Below are 11,963 nucleotides of genomic sequence, written 5' to 3'. Positions count from 1 at the left end.
CTCAACCACCCTACTGATTGAAAACATTCCCATCCTATTAGGTGAGTGGATCACCTGCCCTAAGCCCATACAACACATGGCTTTCCTGGTGTTTCTATAGAGAACAGAGGCAGTTCCTGTGCTACAATCCAAACCCAAAGAAGACTTTTTTATTTGCCCCTTAACCCTATTTACAGGTGGGATTACAAACTGTTTTACAGGAATCTTTCCATCTTTACAATCTGGCTAATGCATTACAGATTCCCTGCATTAAAAGGCATAACCTCCCCTCGGAGCTCTTGCCAGCATTTGAGTAACAAAGCTTTTGGAAGATGCAGCATTTTTGACTTGACAGACTTTGGGCAGTCAGAACCAACCACCCTGCTTTTATTTTGAAGCCATGTCAATAAAGAGAAAGATGTTTGTTGAAGTTAGAGCGCTTTAAAGCCCTGTGTTAGAACAGAAATTTTAAGAGACTTTTCCCAAGCTCATTTAGTGCATCTTTTTTACACTGATCTAGCCAAGTTCTTAATGCTCAGAAATACACATGGACTCATAGCTTTATTTAACATCCCTATGGATATTAATCTAATGCTTCACGCTTCTAAGTTGGCTGCAACAGCTTTTTTAGAATTGTTATGTGCTCGACAGCTCCGGTTTAGATATTTCTGCAACATGCAATAGATATTTCTGTTAAGAACTGCGAGGAGCATATCACAGGGTAGAGCACAGGAGCCCAAGTTTTAATTTGGAATACTAAAGAACATGTTCTTTAAAGCTCTTTGGATTTTTTTTTTTTGAGGTTATTTAGACCTCAAACTATAGCTTTTCTGTAACGAGTACAAAGATGTGTCGTCTGGGAAGGTATTAGAATGGAAAAATTGTGTGCAAAGTCTGTATTTGGTACTTACTTCACAATTTAATCTGCATTTTCACTTTCATTCGGGCTGGGAGAAATTGCGTGTAAAGAAGAATGTTGAAAGAATGTCAAAAAAGGTCTTTGATTTTTATGTTTATTGGGGGAACAACAGCACCCAATTTAAAAAAATAGATACCAATATATATGTGTATGTATAAACATGGTAAACTTGCAAAAGCAGTGATTTATAAAGGCCCATATCCTATTTGTAAAGGCCCATATCCTATCAACTTCTGCATAAAACTCCATAAAGGCAAGATCACTTTTCCTTCCTATAACTTTGACATTAATTATTTTTTATTATTGGTCTGGTTAGATATTCTAGTATTTGCATGCAGAATAGCAAGAAATTTGCATACAAATAAAAGCTGTGTAGTCATATTTTGTTCTAATTTCCCATACATGTCCCTAAACAGCCCAGGATATATAAATTACAGTAACATTTAGCTAACAATCTATGATGGCTATGTGTAATATAACCTTCCCAGGATTTAATTAAGCAGGTTCAGAACACGGAACTTAGAAGTAGAGAGCCTCTAGAGAAGAATGAATTTAAAGAGTTGCCCTCCATTTTTAAGCTTCTATGATTTTATTAACTTTACTAAGAATGAGAGGGAAATGCAAACAGAGGGGATAAACACTTACTGTTAATTTCAAGTTTTTCTTTCCAAGACAGAGAAAAAAGACTTTTCTCTTAGTGTCCCACCCTCTGTTGTACTTCTGGAAAAGTGTTGAATTTTCATTCCACCAATTACACAGATAAAATCTGTCTGGAAAGACTAATGTTAAAATTCTCCTTCTGCTCTCTCCTAATGAGTGGTGACTGGGTATGGACAGATACAGCACAATGATGCCACCTAACAGTGGGTGAGATTCTGTAGACTGCAAGCATCACAAAACCGAGACTGTACACGTAGAATATTTTCTTCTGCCCACATTTATGTAGCACAAGATCAGCAGAAAAGTTTTCTTCAACAGTAAATATGGTGGTTTTCCCTGTATTCCATTTATCTTGTAAAACAGCTAAAGGAAAACTAACTTCACCTTAAAAAGGAGTAACCATATATCCTCTTATTGGAGTAAACCCCATGTGACTTTGGGTCTTAAATTGTCAAAAGAGAAATCTTTCATTCTGATTTTCTATGCAGTGTTTTGGGTTTCATGTCGGGTCTTACCAGCAAGCCACAGGTCACGCAGCAAAATCCACCTGTAATTTGCCCCACAGTAAGACACCTGTTTTTGAAACTCAGAGGTAAAAATGAAAGAAAATTATCCAACCCACACTGCCACTTTTTGTTTTAAAATCAACACTCTTTACACATGCTGTATTTAATTAACTCCTCTTGCAGTGTTGTTTGCATTATCCAACCATTTATCAGCTGGGGTTTTCTTTAATCATGTGGCCTTTGGGGGGTTGGGTTTGGTTCCCCTTCCCCATCATCACCCCCACCACGTTGTATTTTAATTTATATTTTCTTCTGGGGTAATGTTCCTTTAAGTCTTGTACAAGTGATCAAGGAGAATCTACTTTGAAATTCTCCTCACACAGCTAGAACTCCTCGTCTGTGTTGTTACAGATATTTAATTCCTTTCCACTATTAGATCAGCTGTCACGAGTTTATGTACCTACTACAACGTGAAGCATTTGAGGTGAGGTAGATCAAGACTCCTCTTCATGGGATTTTGCTACAGTGGAAAAAAAAATTGATTTTTTTTTTTTTATGATGAGTTTCTGCCAATCATTTTGACAGTGAACCTTTCTTAATGCATCACAGCAAAATGAAACTCAGGAACCATGTCCCAGAACAGGCTGTCTAATGTTGGCTTCTTTGGGTTTTTTTCCCAATTAACTAAGTTCAGCGGGTCCTGTTTTGATGTCACTAAAAAGACAAAAGGCTTTCTTGGAACTTGTGTCTAAGAAAAGATGCTGCAGTGATTTTCATGGAATTTGACAGTAATTCTCTTTTAACTCTTGAATAAAAAGGATTTGTCAACGTTGTTCAGATCGCCAAAATGAGAGTAAAGAGGAAACAGTGTGCATTTGTAGGAAAACAGATAAAACTACCACTGAGAAAGTAAATTAACTTCCACAGCTCCATATTAACAACCAGAGATCAAGGACTCCATAGGTTTGCAAAGTTTGTTTGTGTGACATCTCGTGTGCCTTCTGAATGTTGCTGTTTGACTGGTTCAAGCCTGTTTCATGATTTATTTTGTTTTGTGTTCATCAGTATTCCTAGGAGGCTGGAGTAACTTTGCCATTGGGAGGATGGCCTTCCTCAGGTCCTTCCAGAATCTATTTCAACAAATGCCTCACTACACACTGATTTCTAAGTGCAGATGCATCATCTACAACATAAAGGCCTTTAATTTGTGCAAACCCAGTGGAATCATAGATTGTATCTCTGCTAATTTCTCAATATATCAGCTTCAGACTGAGCCTGCTGAATAGATATTAATTCATGCAACAAGAAAAATGGCTTTATCATACAAATCAGTCAGCCCTTTTTTTCATTCAGAAAACCATTATGATGCATAATACTGTCCATCACACCGAGACTGACACTGAGGAGGAAATGTTCTGTAAACTCTGAGTGAGGACAGTGTAACTGTTCCAAGTTACATCAGTACTAAGGTTTCACTGATGAGACTGCAAAATGATGAGACAATTCAGAACAAATAGTACTGAGCAAATAATATGTAAGAGGGTTTACAAATCCCTTGAGGCCTATTTCACAAATTGGCTTTAAAATTTTTGTTCCGTATCTTCTTTATTTCCTATGCCATGTTCCATCTCGGTAGTACAATAACACAAGACTCTTCTCCTAGACAGTATTTCTGGTGATAGAAAGACCATCTTGTAGAAAGAAGAAAAAAAAAGTAATGTTTCAAACTTGAAGAATCTGCATTCATTTTTGCATAAGCAAACTGAAAAGGCTTGATAAAAAATGCAGAATAGTAAATCTCATAAGAATCTAGAACGAGATATCTACATGGCCAAAACCAGCATACTAGTTAAAACTTCTTTTTAGTGTTCTCTGCAATTCACGAATTTCCTTTGCCCTTAGGAAAGATCTTCATTCATTTGTTGTTTTGAAAAAATCAGAAATACTGCAACTGCATGAGCACGTGCAGATGTTTGGGAGGAATGTGCATTTTCATCATTTCAATTCCACAAAGGGGAAAAAATCCACCATCATTTATTTAAACCCTTCAGCATCTGTTTATTGAGTCAGAATTTACTATAACAACTATCTTCTGATCCATTTGCAATTTCAATGCATATCTTAAAGAAAATATATGAATAGGACACCTGACATTTTAGAGATACTGATTTAATTTAATTCCTCAAGTTCAATTTTTATCTGCACCAAAATAACCTGATACTTCCAACAGAAGCTCTATGGAGTTCAAAGAATTTTTTATTTATTTCAGATATAACAACATATGTTAAGGATATCATAAGGATATTTTCATATTTATAGCCTTTCTGTCTGTACAGTCTTAAAGGAAATAATCCCAATAATTCTCCTGAAATGACAACAAAAAGGGTATATCTTCTACCATGGTTTAGCAGAGATGTTAACTTTGGAGTTTACAATGCAGGGCAGAGTTGCAAATTAACAAACAGACTAACAAACTGCATTATTAAAAAAAATTCTGGTTTTCCCCATTACAAACTCAGATAGTCCTTCCATTTTGGGTTTTTTTTTTCCCCTCCTATCTAACACCACCTCTGAAAGCGGGAAGGGTAGAATCAGGGCACACAGCAGAGGAGGGACTGAACCCACTAACAGTCCTGCATACCTCCACTCCCTTTCCAAGCACCAAATTCACTCAGGTTTCATGCTCACCCTAATCACAAAGGAGATAATCCTATTTGCATTGTTATTTTCCACTACTTACTAATAAATGTCTCGTTCCATAGCTGAAACAGGAGCCTATCGATTCCCTGGTTGTTCTGTTATTTGTGGGACACTTCACTCAAAGCATTAAATTGTATTTATATAGTTCATACAGCTTTATTATTTGTGTATTTCGTGACTTACATGGAATTAAATTAAAGATCTTCCTAGACAAACAGGAACCACCAATTTGGCTAATTGCAGCTAATGCTCACCAGGAAGCCAGTGGATGAAGAGGGCATGCAGACCCCTTTCACCAGCAAGGCTCTACCTAGTGCTCACAACACAGCCCTTCCCTGCTTCCCTTCCATCTCTCCAATCTGTCTTATGGCCAGAGCTGGCACCTTCTAAGTGCTCCTAAAGGCAATATTGGAAAACACCAGGGAAGCAGCCCGTGCTGACACCAAAAAGCTACAGAAAGGTAGACTGGAGCTCTGTGGTCTAGTGAGAGGTGTCCCTGCCCGGGGAAGGGGGTTGGAACACAAGCTTTAAAATCTCTTCCAACCCAGGCCATTCCATGATTCTATAACAGAGCACTGCAGCTGCAGCCTTGGACAGGAGGTGTGGAGATCAAGCCCAGGTTTGCCTTGCATTTAGCTGCTCTTGCCACCTAATTTGGAGAGGAGCTGCAGGTTTGGAAACAAGGGGTCAGAAAAGCAGGGATGCTGTTTTGGGAGGTTTAAATCATAGAGATGCAAGGGATTGCAGATATAGGATGTGACTCAAACTGCATAATGTCTAACAAGCAGGTGTATACACAAGTGCCACAAGAGCCCTGATGCTCACAGGTCTGTTTTTTGGAAGTTCAATACTGTTAGAAATAAGTGATCAGTCACCACTACCTTCTTCAGCTTGTCCCATTCTTACCTGGAATGTTTCAGCCACACTGATGTTGTCTGCCTGTAAACTTCCACAGCATCCCCAGACCAGGAATACTGACAACAGGATTATCTATTCCTCTTGCTTAGGAAGACTGAGTTGCTCAGGACTTACATATTTGCTCTTTTGCTCCATATTTTTAATCAAAAGAGAAGGAATATTGTTCTCAAAAGGTTACAGTGACAAGAACTGTCACACAGCGTCCAAACCCCTTCACTTAAGCTGCTCCCTCATCTCCAACAGTTGCCAGGGGATGGTGAAGAAAAGAATACAAGAGGAAACAGGACAGGATCTCCTTTCTTCCCTAATGCACTAACCTTTTTTTCTGGCTATCAGCAGTTACAGACTTGAACTTTATCAGTGCTGCCACGTAATATCTGTTTTCATATCGATGATCTTTATGTGGAATCCTTTCTGCTTGGAAGTGTTCTGTAAATCCCATGTTCCTAATAAGGAATAGAGATTTGCTTTGGGTCAAATGACAGCAATCAGGGGGTTTTCAGCAGAAACAGCTGACCCTGCCTTTGTTAACCTAAACCAACAACAGTCCAGTAATCTGACACCACAAGATATATTTCATAAATCAAGAACTTAATGCCTTCATTTCTGCTGCCTGCTGAACTCCCAGAGCCTGAACCCAAGGTGAAATCTTGGTCGTACTGATTTAATAGCAATACTCCCATTGGCTTCAGTAAGTCCAGGTTTTCACTCCCTAAAGGCACAAGGTTTCTGAAAGAGTATTTTTGGCATACAGAGAAAAGCAATAACAACTTCATTTATTCAGCTTTGCTTCTACAGTAACTCTGTGCCCAGTTATATATGTATTTTCTTGGAATCAATTATGGTCTTCTCTACTTCCCTTGACTATTGACTATTCCGTGATAGATGTATTATTTCAAGTAATACATAAAGTCTCATACCTACTTATTGACAATGTGCTAAGTCAGGTACCTTTTAGGCAATTCTCCAGCTCGAAAGACCAAATGTTAACAGTGAACTCCAGACATCTCAATACCACAGGCTGTTCTCATTTTGAACATAAATGTACATATTAATCAGCTAATCACTAATCCCTGAAACCTGTAACTGCTGTATTGGCAGATTTTCTTAAAAAGTATTTCCAAGCTTGCATGCCTGTTGTTGCATTTGCTTAAGGAATCATCCATCACATAAATGGCTAGTTAGTAAAATGGACTAATTAACAGAGAAATTAATCTCAAGCTCAAGACTACTACTGAAATGTTGTCATCCTTTCCCATCCAAAGCCACCAGAAAGGCTTACACTTAAGAAATACTGCTGCATTTTGAAAGCAATCTATGTGAAACATGTACCCTTTAATCCCTATTGTGTTATACTGTACTGAACAACTGTTACATTCATTATGTTAAAATACATACAGTACAGTACAAAAAACAGTTGTCCAGGTCTGAGCCTCCTTTTCCTCTTGCTTTCTACTTGAAACACTTGATTTGCTCTTTAAGATCATTTAAAGAACTATTCTTGTGTGTGCTTTTGAACTATTTTATTAATTTATTATTGATCCTTTGGGATTTAAATATCTTTAGATCCATGTTTAATATCTGTTAATGTTTGTTCCAACTCTTCTGTGATATCTTTTCACAGTGGCTATCCGATGTTTAAATATACAATTTAAAATATACATATTTTAAACTCCCTCAATATATTGACTGACAACATTCTGTAGAAAACTTGGAATCAGATTAACATTTTAAGCTAAAACTAGCAGTGCAATTGCTTCCATTTCCTCTTATGCTAATAAATGAGAGTATCTTGTTGAAAGCAGTGGGAAACAGATGGACACTTTGTCAAAGCGTGAAGCTCAATGATTTGGGTGATAACGGATGATATGCGTGTATATATATCCAGATCTAACAGAATAACAACATTTTTAACCTCTAATACTCCAATTTCTTTACACAGCAATCACTTTTTTTTTTCTTTTCCACACATAAAAAACACGGACTTATTGGATGAAAAAAAACGACTGACAAGCTCACTCAGGAAACTTATGGCAGAACCCATAACTGACCCTTTTTCTCCCAAGTTTCAGTCCAAACATCTGTGAACTGGAAACTAAGGGAAAAACATAGTGTCCTCATTGAGCACTGGTACTGAAAATACACACACACACACACACACACACACACACACACACACACACAAATTCTATAAAAGGATAAATGATAAACTTATCTTCTTCCACCTGAGCAGTTTATCTCTGATTTACCTCGTAATGCATCAAACATATTAATGGTGGTTTAACTGACATGATGTGGGAGTTAGAATAACACCACCCAGCATTTAGCCTGTTAATGACTTCTTAATTACAAAACAGTTGTAGGTGTCAAGGGGAGTTGCACCCTCGTGCTCATGGCCCCTTTGATCCCACTTGAGCATTTCAGTGTTAATGATTGTTTTAATCTCGCCATTATTTTGTTCGGCTCTTTGACAATTCCTTGGTTCCTTATTTTGAGTATCTCAGTTACAGTGTTGATGTTCATACTGATCAGTCTCTTCTGGCATCTACTGTGTCAGCTTGGAGCTGATTCAGGAAAAGCCACAAAATCATAACACTACTGTTTCTATAATTTTCTGCTGTTTAGGATGCATGTAACTCAGCTTCTGAGCTCTTAAAGATGCATCTGTAAGGCCTCTTACTGTCATTTTGAGGGAAAAAATATAAATCTCAAATCGCATTTGTGTTCATGAGGTACAAACAATTCTGTTTCCTCCCTCCCTTTCCGTGAGCTTACAGTATTTCTTCTTCATAACAGTGATAAAAGAAAGCTTCAAAGTTCAAAATATATAAAAGGGCAATATTGGTTCCTCTGTCTTAATATCTTGTATTTATCCAGTTTACTCTGTGAACCAATACCATCTGATACAGATACCATTCTTAAAATGCTCCACTTAGTCTCTCAATATCTCCTTTTTTTATGATCATAGAATGGTTTGGATTGGAAGAGACTTTAAAGATCAATTAAGTCCCAATCTCCTGCCATGGAAAGGGACACCTTGCTCAGATCTCCATCCAACCTGGCCTTGAACACTTCAAAGGATGGAGTGTCCACAACTTCTCTGGGCAACCTGTGCCAGGGCCTCACCACCCTCACAGGGAAGAATTTATTCCTAGTATCTAATCTATTCTCTGTCAGTTTAAAGCTATTACCTCTTGTCCTGTCACTCTATGCCCTTGTAGAAAGTCCCTCTCCAGCTCTCTGGTAGCCCTTTTAGAAACTGGAAGGGACTTTAAGGTCTCCTTAGAGCCTTCTCTTCTCCAGGCTGAACAACCCTAACTCTCAGCCCGTAAATCAGAAATGTGTCAATCGAGGTCGAGTTACTCTACTACAAAAGCATGATAACAATCACAAAATACAATAACTACCTCAAATATCAATTTTTTTCTATTCAGGACACAGGTAAGATCTCAGGTAACACAGTATAACAATTACTGGTGATTTGGATAATCACAGCATATTCAAATTCTTAAAATCAAGAAGAGCTGAAAAATGAAGGGATAGTTTTCATTTTCCTTTGGTTTTCCACACCGACAGTATTCAGGAACCACCAATAAAAATATCTTACCTGTCATATATAATAAAAGGACTTGTTTACTTAGCAAGGCCCAGACTATCAATAGAAATCAAGGCTTTGTTTTATAAAAGATATGGATTACAAACCACACCAATACCAGCACTAGCTCAAGGTAAGTGGCTGTATCCAGCAGGCAAAATTGAACAGGCTGTATCCCCAACTTCATCTGAACCCAACAATTCCCACAGGGAGCACTGATTTTCAACTTTTTCATAGCTCATGGCTGTGATTGCTCTGTAATTACCTCAGTTATGCATCAGACAAAGCAAACTTACTGCTCATCACCCTAAGAGATGCAAAACCTATTGTTTTCACTACTTGCGCTTCTCTGCAGGGTTCTGGGTCTGCTTTTTGTGCTGCTGTGGCAAAGATTGTAATGTTCCACAGTCCCTCACTCCTATAAAACAATCAAGGAGTTATGAGGCAATAATTTATTGCCTCTAATGCTTTGTCCATCAATGGATGCCTTCTAGGGCAGAAAGTTCTTTGCTATTGATTCCAAGATCAAACCTACTGCAAGTGAAATTCAGATCTTGCTCACTATCACCACTGATTGCAAAATTTTCTTGGGGGGTGTGTTTCCATCAAGTCATTGAATTCCCATAGATTGCAACTCTGCATTCAAGAATAATCTTTCATGTACATCACACTAGCACAAATTGAGACTATACCAGTAGCAGCTCCTGTCTGACAGCAGCTGTGAGACAACTGGTTTAATGTTGATGATATCTTTGTATAACAATAGAGATGGCATGGAACAAAGAGGTCTATTTAATGCTGGATCAAATGCATGTGTTTAAAAGATACTTAAAACTCGATATCACTTAAATAATTTTTGCATTCAAAACAGGCAGCCTACATGACTGGGAGGGGTTTGTTTAGATTTCTGCTTAGATTTAAACTAAGAGGGTACCACTTCATTATCACAAAGCCTGAACAGAACCTTCATCACCAATATAGGAGACTTTTTACACACGTGTGAGCTACATACCAGAGCAAGAACACCTCATCTGGATCTGTGCCAGCAGCAGAATTTGATGACAGCAGCAAACTGTTCTTATGGGGAAAGGAATTGTCTTCTGCAGAGCTCTCATCCTCAAGGTAATGTAGGCCTTGCTATTTTAGAAGTCTTGGACAAGAGGCCAAAGATTTGTCTCCTGTTCCATTAAGGCAAATTCACGTTAGTAGCACTATAAAATACATCAGGTTTATGTTAACTTTGCTGACTTAGGCTAAAGAAATTCTCTTTGTTTCAGTATTTTGACATGGTTATGGTCAGTCTAACAAAGAACTGCATTCTCTGTGGCAGCTGCATCTTTCCTTAAGCATTTTTGAAAATACTATTTTCATCGTAAGTGTAGAAATTTGCATCCTGTCCAGAACTGTTGGAAACAGTAAACAAGAATATGGTTCCCAAAGGGCTTCCTAGACAGGAATTTTTCAGTATCTGTACTCTACTAATTCTTTAATATCTGTATTAACACATACATTTTTACTTCTCTCAGCTACCACTACAGGAAAATGCAAGAAACTTTAGAGAGAAATTACAGAACATTTACTACATTCAACTGAATCCAATATGCCTTTAGTGCCCCCTAATAGGAATCAATCCTCTTTGCTGACACATGACTGCTATGAAGAAGATAACCTGTTATTGTGGCTGTCATTTAACCGTTCTCCTACTTATAATGCTGCATGTCAAATGCTAAAAAATGCAGGGCTTCTTTCAGAGATGGCATGACCTCCATGCAGGCTTCCTGTGTTTAATTAAATGCAAAACTTGCACCCAGTCTGTGTATGCACTCCCCTCTCCTATCAGCCCAGCAGCAGCTTGCTAAATGTAACGTTCTCCCCACAGTTGTTTTGCTTGAAATTTGTATTTGTGTAAAACGTCTGTTCTGTTGTGTTGAAATTCCAGTTTCAGGCCGTGAAGATCATTTTGGGTCTCTTATTTTCTCACTATCCCTCCTAAGTCAATTTAGTGCCCATTAAAGGTGCCAGATTGACCGATACTTACCCGTGCTCTTTATTCCCCAGGAGCTCCAGAAAAGATAATGGCATTGCAAGCTCCTACCTAGAGGTGCCAAACCGTGTCCTCAGTGACCTGGTGGGAACTAAAGAAGTCACCATGGGTGGTTTATGTGGCATGAACACGGGATCATCAGTCTTCCTTGCAGCCATGGCTACGATGCGTCAGCTGTACTGCAGACCCGAGTGAAAGAACCCATTTTTAGCACACAGGCCATAGAAACATAACTCTCGCTGTCATTTTGGCCAAGACAGGCAAACCACCAGCAAAAGTCTTTGTACTTCATTCTGAACTCTCTGAACTGGCCTGATCCCTGGGAGTGACCCTTGGCTCGGCTTTCCCACATCAGCAGTCAGGTGGGTCATTTACTGTAATGCCAGGCAGTTTTAACTGGCTTCAGACTTGTCAAACCTCAGCGGGCTTGGCTTTGCTCGAGGGATTCATGGGTTCATCCACGAGGTACCAGGATCACCTTATAAACATGCAGGAGGGGCTACAAACAGCTATTGCTGCAGTGAAAAATCTGCATACAGCAAATCACTGCCACAGCCCGGACTGCTGGGAGATCTCCTGCAAATCATAGGGAATAAAACAAGCTTTGCTTAATGCACTCACCTTCATCATCTGTTTTACGCC

This window comes from Pipra filicauda, unplaced genomic scaffold (genome assembly GCF_003945595.2).
Source record: "Pipra filicauda isolate LSUMZ 115617 unplaced genomic scaffold, ASM394559v2 scaffold348_size1222971_pilon, whole genome shotgun sequence".
NCBI lineage: Eukaryota > Metazoa > Chordata > Aves > Passeriformes > Pipridae > Pipra > Pipra filicauda.
This window is presented reverse-complemented; position numbering follows the sequence as displayed.